Below are 12,816 nucleotides of genomic sequence, written 5' to 3'. Positions count from 1 at the left end.
GTCCTATCTGTCCCCTTGAGAAGGACAATCACCCGGATATTTATGTGGTTTCAGAACATGCCTGTACCAGCAAACTCCTCTTCCTTCCCCTGCCTGATATTCCCCTGATGCCAGGGACAGATACACTGTACCGGAAGTAAGTTGAAGCGCGAGGAGTGTTTTGTGTGCGCGCATGCGCGCGCATGTAAGCCTGCACTGTTGGACAGGTTTGGTGATAAAGGGGAGGCAGAGCTGTGGCTAATTATAGATAGCACAAAGTTGCTTTTTATTGAATAACGTTGTATTTTAATAATATTTGATGTGTTGCTCATTTTGATGTCTAAGTGATGTCTGATGTCTAAGTTAACTTGTACTCATGTTATAACTAGCAGCGTGAGCAGAGGCGGTTAGTAACGCGCTATATTTACTTCATTACATTCACTTGAGTAACTTTTTTGGGGGGGAAATGTACTTTTAAGAGTAGGTTTAACTGGCCACACTTTTACTCAAGTTAATCACACAAATGTACTTTTTCTTTGCTATATTCCGTGGCGTTCCTCCGGTACTGTTAAGTGTTAATGAATATAAGTAATTATAATAATTAGTTTACATCACGTATAATGAGGTCGTGAGTCTGGCCATATGCTGCAGTGGTCTGAATGCGTCTGCAATAACCATTCACTTTTTTGAGCACACACACAAAACCAACAACATACTAATAGGGTTGGGAGGGTTACTTTAAAAATGTATTCAGTTACAGTTATAAATGACTTCATAAAATATGCAATATGATCTAAAATACTTTTTAGAGCTTAAAAACATGTTCAATGTTTGGATTTGTTTTAAGAAAATAAATAAATAAAAGATCACTGTTCCTGATGCGGGTAACATTACATCACACAAGTAACCATATTCTGGTTATCTTAATAGCGTCCATGAATGCAGACTTTAATACACTGAAAAAGACATGCTATCATTATATATATATATATATATATATATATATATATATATATATATATATATATATATATATATATATATATATTTTACACACACATACAGTGGGAAATAAGTATTTAATGCATTTTTTCAATAATTATATTTCCAATGAGGTCACTCACATGAACTTTTCACCAGACTTTGGTATTAACTCAAGAAATCCACACATATAATGAAATCCAAACATTAAAGTACATAAATTAAGTTATGTGTAATAAAGAGGAATGACACAGGAAAAAAGTATTGAACACACTAACTGAAATTTATTTAATACTTAGTGGAGAAGCCTTTGTTTGCAATGACAGCTTCATGATGCTTCCTGTATGAAGAAATTAATTGGCCGCAGTATTCAGGTGTGGTTTTGGTCCATTCTTCTAAACATGTTGTCTTTAAATCTTGTTCAATTGGATTCAAGTCAGGCGATTGACGGCCATTCTGACGCCTTGCTTTGTTTTTCTCTGAAACCAATTTAGAGTTTCATTTGCTGTATGCTTTGGATCGTTGTCCTGCTGGAAGGTCCACCCACGTCTCATCATCATCCTGGTGGATGGCAGCAGATTCTTCTCAAGAATCTCTCGGTAAACGGCTCCATTCACCGTTCCTTCAATTATTGTAGTAACGGCTACATTCACCGTTCCTTCAATTATATGAAGTCTGCCAGTACCATGCGATGAAAAACAGCACCACACCATGATGCTTCCACCTCCAAACTTCACTGTTGGTATAGTGTTTTAAGGGTGATGTGCAGTGCCATTTCTTCTCCAAACATGGTGTGTAATATGACAGCCAAAAAGCTCAATTACACTCTCCCAGTATTTCATAGGCTTGTCTAAATGAGTTGTAGCAAAGTTTAAACGAGCTTCGACATGCCTCTTCTTAAGTAATGAGTCTTGTGGGTTGAGCGTGAGCAGTGGAATGCATTGCCTATTGTTTTCTCTGTGATGGCACCTGCTGCCTCCAAGTGTTTCTGGAGCTCTTTCCAAGTGGCCCTTGGCTCTTGGGCTACTCTTCTAACTATTCTTCTGACTTCCTGGTCAGAAATATTGCGAGGAGCTCCTGTGTGTGGCCGGTTGATGACGGCGTGATGTTGCTTCCATTTGCGGATAATGGCCTCAATGGTGCTAACTGGAAGATTCAGAAGTTTTGAAATACATCTGTATCCGATTCCATCAATATGTTTCACAACAATAAGGTTCTGAAGGTCTTGGGAGAACTCTTTGCTTTTACCATCATGAGATATTTTTTGTGTAACACCTTGGTAACGAAAAGCCTTTTTATAGACCATCAATTTACTAACCCAGCTGATTTAATTTGCACAGATAGAAGGTAATTAATTTGCACAGACAGAAGGTATAATTACTTATGGATTTCAGCTGGTTCCTTGCCTTACCATGCCTTGCAGAACTGCATTTAACTGCATTTAACAGCCATTAATGTCTAAACCGCTGGCAACAAAAGTGAGTACACCCCTAAGTGAAAATGTTCAAATTGGGCCCAAAGTGTCAATATTTTGTGTGGCCACCATTATTCAAATAGATAGGACAGAGGACCTGCACCACTATCTATTGTGTCTCCATTTAGCCCTGGGGATTCAGGAGGAGAGAACTCCTCTACCTCATCAGAGCCCTGCATACTTGCTGCCACTTCAAGCTTTTTGTCTTTATTTTGAGTGTTCTGAAGGCTCGCCCCCCTCTTCACGGCCATCCACGCCTATTTAAGTTGCATTTTTCAAAAACACTGAGAGGTAGACTTGAGCTGACAGAGGGAGGATTCATAACCCTTTAAAGCAATGCAAACATGCGCACAAATGATGCACTATTAGACCATAAGCACATCATTATGAAACTAAAGCCGAATCCCAGACATTTTCTCTAATTTAAAAATCCCAGCCAGACGCTTTTTTAAGGTCCATAAAAGAGGTCCAGGGAAAGATGACGTATTGTCAGACTAACAAAAGCACCAGAGAACCATTTGTGTTCATTTCTACCAAATTAACTTTGAGCAAAATCTATTTGTGCATGCACCAGGAGGTTGCTCATGTGAGCCACGACTGGCAAGAGAGAACCAGAACTATAATCAATCAAGCAGCTGTCTATATTGTACGGACACCCTAAGCAGCCATGCATTATTAATTTTTTGTTGTTTTCTTGTGATCACAACTTAATTTTCTTGAGATTTCAACATAAGTTGTTTTTTCGTGATCTCGACTTAATTTTCTCATGATCTCGACATAACAAAAGTTGTTTTCTTGTGATCTCGACTTAATTTTTCTGAAAAAGATGGTTGCTAACATGTGGCTAAATGGCACTACAGAGGTTGTCGAGGACATTAAACGTCATCACACCGAGCAGCAAAACTCATCTACTATAGCCTTGTTGTATTTATACTCGCCCTCTTGCAAACTATTCCAACTCAAACTTTCCAACTTGTAGATTTATCAGTTTATAATATTTTCCAATTGTATTGTTTTTTTTAAATAATGGGTGAAAGAGTTGTTGGAAGCTTAGTGGTGGTAACGTTGAAGTCATGCGACCGTGGTGTAGTTCGTTTATAGCCTAACATTAGCTTTTTACTTCTGGCGATTGTATTTAGGCTTCAAAATTCATAAAAGTAGTGTTCATTTGAGAAGATTATCTTAATGAACGAAACATGTAAGAACCATAAACTTTAGTTGGTCACAGAGCTTATTTTCTGCAATAATCCAAAAGCCAATGGAAAAATCCTATTGGCTTTTTGTCAAGGGAACCAGGGTGATGATAATTTTTCGGGTGGCCTACAAAAATACATTCCTACAGGATTGACGACTTCCACCTTAGTGTCCAACACTTGAGAAGGGGACACCCCTCTCTCTTAATGCAGAGATAAAGTTCATGGCTGTGTTCAAAATCGTGTACTACCCAGTCTACTACACAGTAGGCGAAAAGCAGTACGCCAGAGGGGTAGTATGTCCGAATTCTCAGTAGGCGAGAAACAGTAGGAAATACCCGTATGGCATACTGCTTCTGGTGAGATTTTGCGGTATGCAACCGATGGACACGACGTGAGACAAAAATTCTCATAACGCAACAGGACTGGTGCAGACGAGCTCAGAAAAAAATGGTGGAAGACAACGTGTCGGCTCTTTTTAAGTATTAAGCCTTGGTTAAACAGGACACAGGACTTGTTTAACAATACCCGAATAAATTGTTAACATGTTGAAGGTTTAAACAAGAAAACAGTTGTCACAGAGTTTGAATCCTTTTCGTGATCTCCATCATGCCTTAGCCCGCCAAGCTAACAGCAACGAATTTACCTCAGTCTGTTAACACTGCCCACATTAAATTGCTAATTCAGATAACTTTCCTGATGTGCATTTTGCTATTAGTGCGGTAGCTGTAATCTGGTGGTCCCTTTAATATTTTATTGTTTATGATGACATCGAAAGCCACATGACAATGCCAATATAGCGGATGTAGTATTTCCGGGATTGTAGTACTAAACACACATACTGATTAGTACGTACTGTTTCAACAGCCGTGCAGTAGGTACTGCATCGAATGCAGTATGTACTGTCACAGTACACGATTTCAGACGCAGCCTATCTCTACAGCAGGCAATTATATTACATTTATGATGGCGAAGGTGCCAACATGCAAGTAACACCAGTCCCATTCACAAGGCAAGAGATTTTCATTGTGAGAAAATAACTTTTTGTTATGTCGAGATCACAAGAAAACAACAAAAAATGAATAATGTCTGGCCACTTAGGGCTTCCATAATATTGTGTTTTGTCAAAAGATTAATTTCTTTGGTTTTAAATTTAAAATTGTAATCCTGATAGTATTCCCTTTTTTCAAAATGTACCTGTAATCTGATGACTTTTTTTTTACGTAACTGTAACGGATTAGAGTTACCAGTTTTTTGTATCCTGATTACATAACGCCGTTACATGTATTCTGTTACTCCCCAAGCCAGCATACTAACACACGCTCTAACATAACAACTAATTTAAACACACACAAACCAAGGCACTAGCTAAATTTCATAATAATGTAGGATTGACTGTATGACCTTAGAGAACACATGAAATAGTCTGTTAAGGTTAGTCAGTCACTTCTAAGGTTAAAAGGTGCTATAAAAGTGCAGGCCGTTTACCATTTTACACAGGCGGTCACCCTCATTTTTGGTTATAGTCAAAAAAAAGGCAATAAAGAAAGAGAACAGTTTTAAGGGGAGAAAGACAGTCAGTTGGGCAGGATGAAAAAACTATATTAAATCACTTTGGACAACCTGGTAAAAAAGCTAGAAGTGAGAGGTCAGAGGGTCGTGATGGAAGATAAGGATGAATGAATGGTGTTTGTTTTGTGCTACACATAATTCATGAATGATGTTCATTGACCTTTCATGTGCCTGTCTTGATACTCAAGAAAGCATATTGTTTGTAGGAGACATGAAATAAGTGTAATGTTATATACTATAGAGGTATTTATATTTATATTATATTATATTTACACATATTAAAATAAAACATGGTTTTATTTTATTGGTGGGAAACACTGCTGTCTCCCTTTGTTTTACTTTGGGTGTGTTGGGGGGAGGGGGGGTCCCACTCCGGCTGGGACAGGCACGCCTTTAAGATTTATTTGTTGGAATGTCAGAGGTAATCCTGTCAAGAGATCTAAGGTTTTTACATATTTGAAACGTCTTCCACTCGAACTTTAATTTGAAAATAGGAGGGGTCGCTATTTTAATTGACAAAAGGGTACAGTTTTCGTCCACTAATGTTATCGCTGATGCGAATGGTAGATATATTATAGTTGCTGGTACTCTAATGCAAAGACAGGTATTATATACGCTCCTAAATTAGATTATTTATTTATTTATTTATTTATTTATATATTTTTATAAATGGCATTCCTTTATTGTATACTTTATGGAGTTACAGACACTTCCCACTTAAATTTTTGTGCCTGTTCTTGGGTTTTATAATATTTATATAACCAGCGACAGTTATTGGGTAGCCATGATGAGCCGGGGGGGGGTCGTTTTGTTTTTTTTTCTTTCTTTTTTTTTTCTTCTTCTCAATGAAATATTTGGGAAAGGGAAGGGAGGAGAGAAAAGGTAAATGAATCACATGTAAATGAGTCACATGAAAATGAATAAATAAATTAAAACATAAAATAAAACAAACAACAAAAAAATCCTCCCCAACTAGAGTCCCCCCAGTGTATCTCAGCCATTTCCACCACTGGCTAGACTAGATTGACTGAAATGGTAATCAATAATAATGGCTTATGGCTGAAATGTCTACAGTTTTCTGTGACTAAAATACTTACAGTTTTTTTGACTAAGTTAAGACTACAATGCCCAGACATTTAGTCAACTAAAACTTGAAGAAAAAAAAAACAGGATACAGTTGACTAAATATTATAAAAACTAAGGACTAAGACTAAATTTAAAAATAGCTGATAAAATTAACATTAGATTGCACATTTAGCCTTGAGTGTTACTGACCTGAGAATTACATGAATTAAGGTGATTTAGGCCTTTTGAAATAGACTTTGTCTCCGCCCTGTGTGCGCGGAGTTTGCATGTTCTCCATGGGCTTTGGGGGTTTTCTCTGGGTGCTCGAATAACTGGTGACGTCATCAGAACGTACTGTTTGCTGGGAAGATGTCAGGAAAATTTTCGTCAGCGTGACGTTACTTTATGGCAACATTGTGAGCACGTCTTGGTAAAAGTTAAATTTTTTGATAATCTTGGCTAACGGTCCAGAAACGTCGTGACCACGCCCTCAAAAACGTCACCAACTAGTCCCATGGAGAACGTTGTCAAGAGACAGATAGCAAGCACATTTGGGCCGATTTCGGTAGAAATGCACCACTGTCGGCTCAATGCAGGTATCGGTGAAAACGTAATTGCCCAGAGCTCTGCTGACTGTTCACACCACTTCTGGCTGACAGACGGTTTTTGTTACGTGGGCCAGTCTCGTCTGAAAGCAGGTGTAGTTGCGGCAGGTCCATACTGCCCGTACTCGGTGTAGCTGTGTGTATCTACTTTCGGACCGAGTTCGTTAAGTCACAGTCGGGCCACAGCTAGAATTAAGGAGCTCAGCCGCCTGGGGAAAAAAAAACAAGGAAAAAGTTTTGGCGGTTAAATCAGTTAGGATCCTCGAGGCTGCAGTTATTCTTCGTTTTCAAAAGGAATCATTTCAGCTGAAGAAGGTAAGTAATTTAATTGAGTAATTTCAGTCTACAATATTGTTCGATGTTTAAAATGTCAGGAAGAAAATGTTTTTAAATCTTTATAATGGTATGTGTGATGTCAACTAGAACATAACATCAGATGGTGTACTAGCAGCTAGCTAGTCGGCTAGCTATTTTAGCTAACATTAATGATGTATATAAGAGGCAGGAGTACATGACAAAGTGCCAAATTGTGTGTTAATTCATGCAGTAGATCCTGATCGTTTTTCATTTTTTTTTTATGTTTTTATTGATTTGAATACCTACCTCAGGATAGCTAACGCGCTAATCCTCGGGCACAGCCGCAACAGCCGCAGTTCCTCAAGCCTCCATTAGCATCCAGGCCCATCCGTGCTAATGAAGTGTCATTAACTAGTGCTAGCCTGCTTTCTCCGGGTGTTTCGGGGTGTGGCGCTCAGAACCGGCTCGGTGGTAGAAGTCTTCACGGGTGCTGTAGCATGAAAAAAGGTAGAGGGGAAAAAAGCTTGGCTGAAGAACCTTGATCTCAAATTTTTCTTCGAGATAACAGGAGTCGGGAGACTCTGAGCATTTGGCATTGTGACAAATGCTGATTCTCATAGATCTACATGTGTAAAAAATAAATAAATGTATTACTTTACAACTAAGACACAAACTCCTTGTTTATTCCTTCCTTTTCCTCTTTTACTACTTATTTTACTTTTTGTTCCGATTACCCCCCGCCCCCCCGAATGTTTGGTTAGAACTTTCTGGAACATGGAGCTAATGCTAATTTAATATTCTATCAGAAAACCCACACAGCTTGCAGCATGCTGTGGTCCCGTTATTAGATCATATTGTCCACTTGCCAGTATAAGAGACCCGTTGTTCGGCTCAACACTGTATTTCTTATGGCGTTTGTGCATTGATAGCCTGAGTCTAGCAACATACTACTTTTTTTATTATTTTTTTCTCTTCATTGAGTGATCCCGAAGGGATTGAATAATGTTTAATGCAACTGTATTTTACAGACGGCTATAAAGAGGGCAGGAGGAAAGTCAAAGAGGGCAGGACCTGGTCAGACCTCCAGTCAGACTTAGAAGTGTCTGGGCAAAGACCACCAAGGTGTAAAGCGTACGGATATTTGTTCAGCACATCACTATTACTATTCCTTGATGCTTTGATGCTATATTTAAAGTCGCATTCACTTACTTGCATACTCACATCCCTTAACACAGTGTTCTCTTGTAGCGCTGTCAGACTTACGAGGGGCCCCCCAGCAATCATCAGAACCATGTGGGGCCAACTGTGATTTCCACTCAGCCATCTTACTGGAATTTGTGTAGGTTAGGAATAAGACTAAGGATGGAATTGTATAGTTTTGTATTGTGTATCATTTTTAAATATTGTTAACTTCTTCATAGCCATGCTGAGGGAGGTGCTGACTAAATTGGAGATGGTGGCGGACCAACAAACCACTGAGATTGCTTCATCTACAGGAGGTCCAGGTGCAGCCTTTGGATATTGAGGAAGGTTTACTGCCCCTGCAAGACCTTCATCAACTGTGTAGTCTGGAGCAAAGGATGCAAAAAATGAGCCCAGATTACGAGCAAAAACTGGTGAGAATTTTTCTTTCTTTTTTGTTAATAAATGCTTGCGCAATTACACAGCTACTGAAAGCATTTCTTTTATTTCTCAAAATGACCCACTCATACTCAAAGCACAACATTCAACACCACTTTGATATGAGGGAACTGTAATGACCTAATCTTTGGTAGAGGAGGAAAACATGGAAAACACACAGGGCAGGGTAACTGCAGGAGTTGTGAGAAGCACTGACACAGTTGATGAGGCAGCACATGTTTATTAATAATTTATTTTATATTTTTTATATATATATATATATATATTTGTTTTGTTTTTAAATCAGTTTTAGGTAAACTGGTTGGTGCTTATTGATGGGCGGATGTGCGCGACTGCACCTGGCACATATTGAAGAGGGTGACTGCCAAATCCCTGGCAACCTCAATTGGAGGGGCTTCAATGGAAAGACTTCTCCAACTGACAGGTAGTGATCAGTAAGTATATCTGTTTACATACAGAATTAGCTGTCTCTCTCAGATGATATGTAAGGGGTAATCCACGACTAGGTGTGCATTAAATAATTTAAATGTATGATGTTTAGGCAAAGAACCACTTGTTCGAATCATTTAATGCACACCAAGCCATGGATTACCCCATTTATACCATGGCACCCTGGTATCCAGATAACTGTCATTTTATCTTTGAGATGCCATTTGGATATAATATGGGAAACTGACTAAATGTATCAAACATTTTACTTAAGTAGCCTAAATGAATCGACGTCTGAATTTTATTATCGTTTAATATTATTTGTCATATTAATGGCAAATATCTGCCAGCAAAAAGGCAATTTACAATAATTACCAAACCTTTTGCTTAGTAAATGGTGATTATTCATAATATTATCTTGGTGAATGAAAGATTTTTAAATGAATGCACAAGACTTCACTTTGAATTTTAAACTGTATTTTTATTTCTTTCAAACTTAATTTCGTAGCTAATTAAATGCCCTGTTATGTTCATTTGCGCACGAACAAGAGACTTGTGTGATGGCCTGAGGTCAAATCTGAGAGAGATTTTAACTTCCCTTTTAGTTTTAAATTGGCCACTTAAGAGGATAAACTAAACTATTATCACTTTTTCAAAACTTCAGCACTAGTCCAGTGTAAATTTGACATTATGACTGCTGCTGGTGCTTGATCCATGACGCTCAAATGAGCTTGTGCATGTGTCGGACTTCCCAGCTAACAAAGTTGCGTTGTGAACACCGAACCGAACCAGACCATATTCATCACAACAATGTACCAAATAACGCTCCAGCCCGTTTTTTTTATGCGAGTGACAATATTTATAGTCACCAAAATCAACAAGTCTTATTTCATTATGGAATGTTGCAGTGTTTATTATAAATGTGTCACATGGTGTTTCTCCACAGCAGCAACACCATGGTGACAGTGATGATGGGACAGTTCTGCCCTTTGAAGAATAAGGCTTCTTTTTCTTACATTTTTTTTAAACTTTGGTTACATTAATTTATTCATGTATATGCTTAATTATTTATGAATTGATAATATTTAAGTTCAATTTTTTTAAATTTTTATTTATAGACGTACTCGCTACATTCCAGCAAAGTAGGCCTATAAGCTATAACGTCACCACAACGAATATGGGAATCACATGGTGGGAATGTTATTTGGTACTTCGCTGTGACTGATGTGGTCCAATCTGGTTAGTTGTTTACAACGTACCAGTTTAGTTGTTTAGAGATAATGCTAGGCCTGGGCGATATGGACAAAATTAAGTATCACAAAATCTCTGCTGCGGATGGCCCCACACGGACAGCCTGAAGATCATTGAGGTGACTGAGGATGGTACCATGTAAAACCCATGAAAGATGTCTTTGGACCTCAATTCATATGAACAGTTATGCTACGATAACTTAGGACAATTGCTATGATAGCTTTAGGACTGCAATTACCAGGACCAGTTTTGGACTCGAGTCTCCATCAGTGAACAGTGGAGTTCAACAAAACTGACTTCATGTGAAAACTGTAATGAATTTTCCTGGTTACACAACTGCATTGTTGACCATGTAGTACACAGTTATAGAAGTGGAATGAATTATAATCACACTATCTGGTGTCACCCAGGTGAGGATGGGTTCCCTATTGAGTCTGGTTCCTTTCAAGGTTTCTTACTCATATCGTCTCAGGGAGTTTTTCCTCACCTTCCTTAACTATGGCTTGCTCATTAGGGATAAATTCATACATTTAAAATCTATATCCTGAATTTATATATTTCTGTAAAGTTGCTTTGTGACAATGTCCACTGTTAAAAGTGATATACAAATAAAACTGAATTGAATGTCTGACTGAATACCTCGGTATCAATATTGTGACCATATTGTAGGGATACAGTTGGTGTTTTCATAAGATATTTGCATAGTTATATTTTTTATAAACAGTCATTAGTAATGTGGATATGGATGTTTAAGGTTTTGAGAGTTTATAATAGTGAAAAATTCTGACATCGGACTGCTGTAATAGGTGTGATATAAATGTTATAAACAGTAAATACCTCTTGAATGTCATTCTCAGTCTTCATGGCCCACTGTATTTTTTTCATCTGCTCTGTTTGAAGCGTTGCTCATGTCATCTCCTGTTTTTCTTTCATCATCTTAATTGTTGTTGTACTTGTAGACAAAGAAAGACTGAATGTGCAAGAGTCAATGTCTAGGAATAAAAAGGTAGTAATTTCTTTTCCCAAGGTTAATGTTACTGAATTAATATTAAGAACACTCAAATTAAGGGTATTTATAGTTTTTACAGATGCATCCAAATGATGCTGTGCATTACACATAATGTAAAGGTAGTCATTACCATCTCAAATAACAATTAATCAATTAGATGTTCAACAGGGAATTGCTCATACCTTTTGGTAATAGATTTAGTCATTTATCAGGTAAGCATACCAAACATTTGATGGATATAGCTTCACAAATACTAAAACCTATTAGCTTTTTTTTCTTTTCCTATCAGTACAATAAAAATGAAAGGTTTTTCTGGCTGCTTATCAGATTCAGGAAGCTATTTGAAGACATTGGTTTAAGCACTGGGAACTTGTGATGGGCATTTCTCATAAATTATTTTATATATTAGATGATTAATTGACAATCACAATAATGGTTAGTTGCAGCCCTTGTGTCAGTCTCCAATAAGCTTCCCTCACATACTTCCTACATTTAACTGTCATCACCATCTTCATTATTTTCATTTAACCTGCCATTTTCTTGTCTTCTCTGCATTTAAAGAAAGAGAGACAGAGACATTGTAGTCATATAGCGATTGTGGTGTTTGTAGTCACTTCTCAATATATTCTACATGGAAATAGTTTTTATTGCAGTTTGTGGACTTTAGCATAGAGTACACCTCACCAAAAAAGTTTGTTAAATTTTTACACGTGTGAATTCATTTAGATTTCAAATTCCTTATATAGACCATTTAATGAACTTGTCACTATGGCTTTCATTAGTATTCCTACTCTCCTTTCCAAAATAATAATATAAACCAACTTCACCGCAGCAGTGTGACATGAGAACCATTTCTTGTTTCCTAAACACACATGGTCTATAAACACATGTTTCTTCTTCAAAAGTGTATATTAGAGAGATCACTCACCTTTAGTCAGCATTTGTTGTTGTGTGGAATTATAAAGCTCAATTTCTTTTTAATCGTCATGTTGTCCAGCTACTCATTAAGACTGATTTTGGGGTTTCACTTTTACAGACAGAGTTCTTTAGAGAATATTTAGTGGCGGTACAGCAACATGGACTTTTACATCTAGGCATTTTAACAACCTGGGTGTTGAAGATTACAAGCCGGGACATCAACACAAATCGATATATTATGGTGTATGTGTACAAGTTCCGACCGTATGGTTTGTTTCTGTAGTTTCTGAAGGTTTACTTCATGCTCTCTCTAATATTTAGCAGCGGTCTGTCCCATTGGTTCACACCATCACTTTAGAATTTATAGAAACCAAAATATTACATTTATTTAAAAATATACGA

At 37.6% G+C, this 12,816-nt stretch overlaps 1 protein-coding gene and 1 long non-coding RNA gene across 20 annotated transcripts in view; one reads left to right on the top strand and one right to left on the bottom strand.

Annotated features, from left to right (window-relative positions):
* lrrfip2 (leucine rich repeat (in FLII) interacting protein 2) overlaps positions 1–6,762 on the bottom strand; it is a 98,663-nt gene extending 91,901 nt beyond the window's left edge. For 3 of the 17 annotated variants that reach the window (XM_053620677.1, XM_053620672.1, XM_053620675.1), the window contains exon 1: positions 1–240. This exon is cut by the window's left edge and continues 255 nt beyond it. The gene's annotated coding sequence lies outside the window, so the exon portion shown is untranslated. Of the gene's footprint in view, positions 880–6,474 lie in introns of those variants that run through there. The other 14 variants (XM_053620668.1, XM_053620669.1, XM_053620683.1 and 11 more) reach the window with 12 other exon arrangements.
* A 288-nt stretch (positions 6,763–7,050) lies between these two features.
* Positions 7,051–11,513, top strand: LOC128605346 (uncharacterized). 3 transcript variants are annotated; one of them, XR_008385532.1, is made up of 6 exons: positions 7,051–7,184; positions 8,195–8,288; positions 8,415–8,505; positions 8,588–8,782; positions 9,094–9,241; positions 10,183–11,513. It is a non-coding gene; the product is annotated as an uncharacterized LOC128605346 (long non-coding RNA). The 3 variants fall into 3 exon arrangements; XR_008385530.1 differs by having other exon boundaries at positions 9,094–11,513; XR_008385531.1 differs by lacking the exon at positions 7,051–7,184 and adding an exon at positions 7,548–7,673 and having other exon boundaries at positions 9,094–11,513.
* The last annotated feature ends 1,303 nt before the right edge of the window (positions 11,514–12,816 follow it).

The sequence above is a fragment of the Ictalurus furcatus genome, chromosome 3 (assembly GCF_023375685.1).
Source record: "Ictalurus furcatus strain D&B chromosome 3, Billie_1.0, whole genome shotgun sequence".
In the NCBI taxonomy this organism is placed as follows: domain Eukaryota; kingdom Metazoa; phylum Chordata; class Actinopteri; order Siluriformes; family Ictaluridae; genus Ictalurus; species Ictalurus furcatus.
This window is presented reverse-complemented; position numbering and strand designations above follow the sequence as displayed.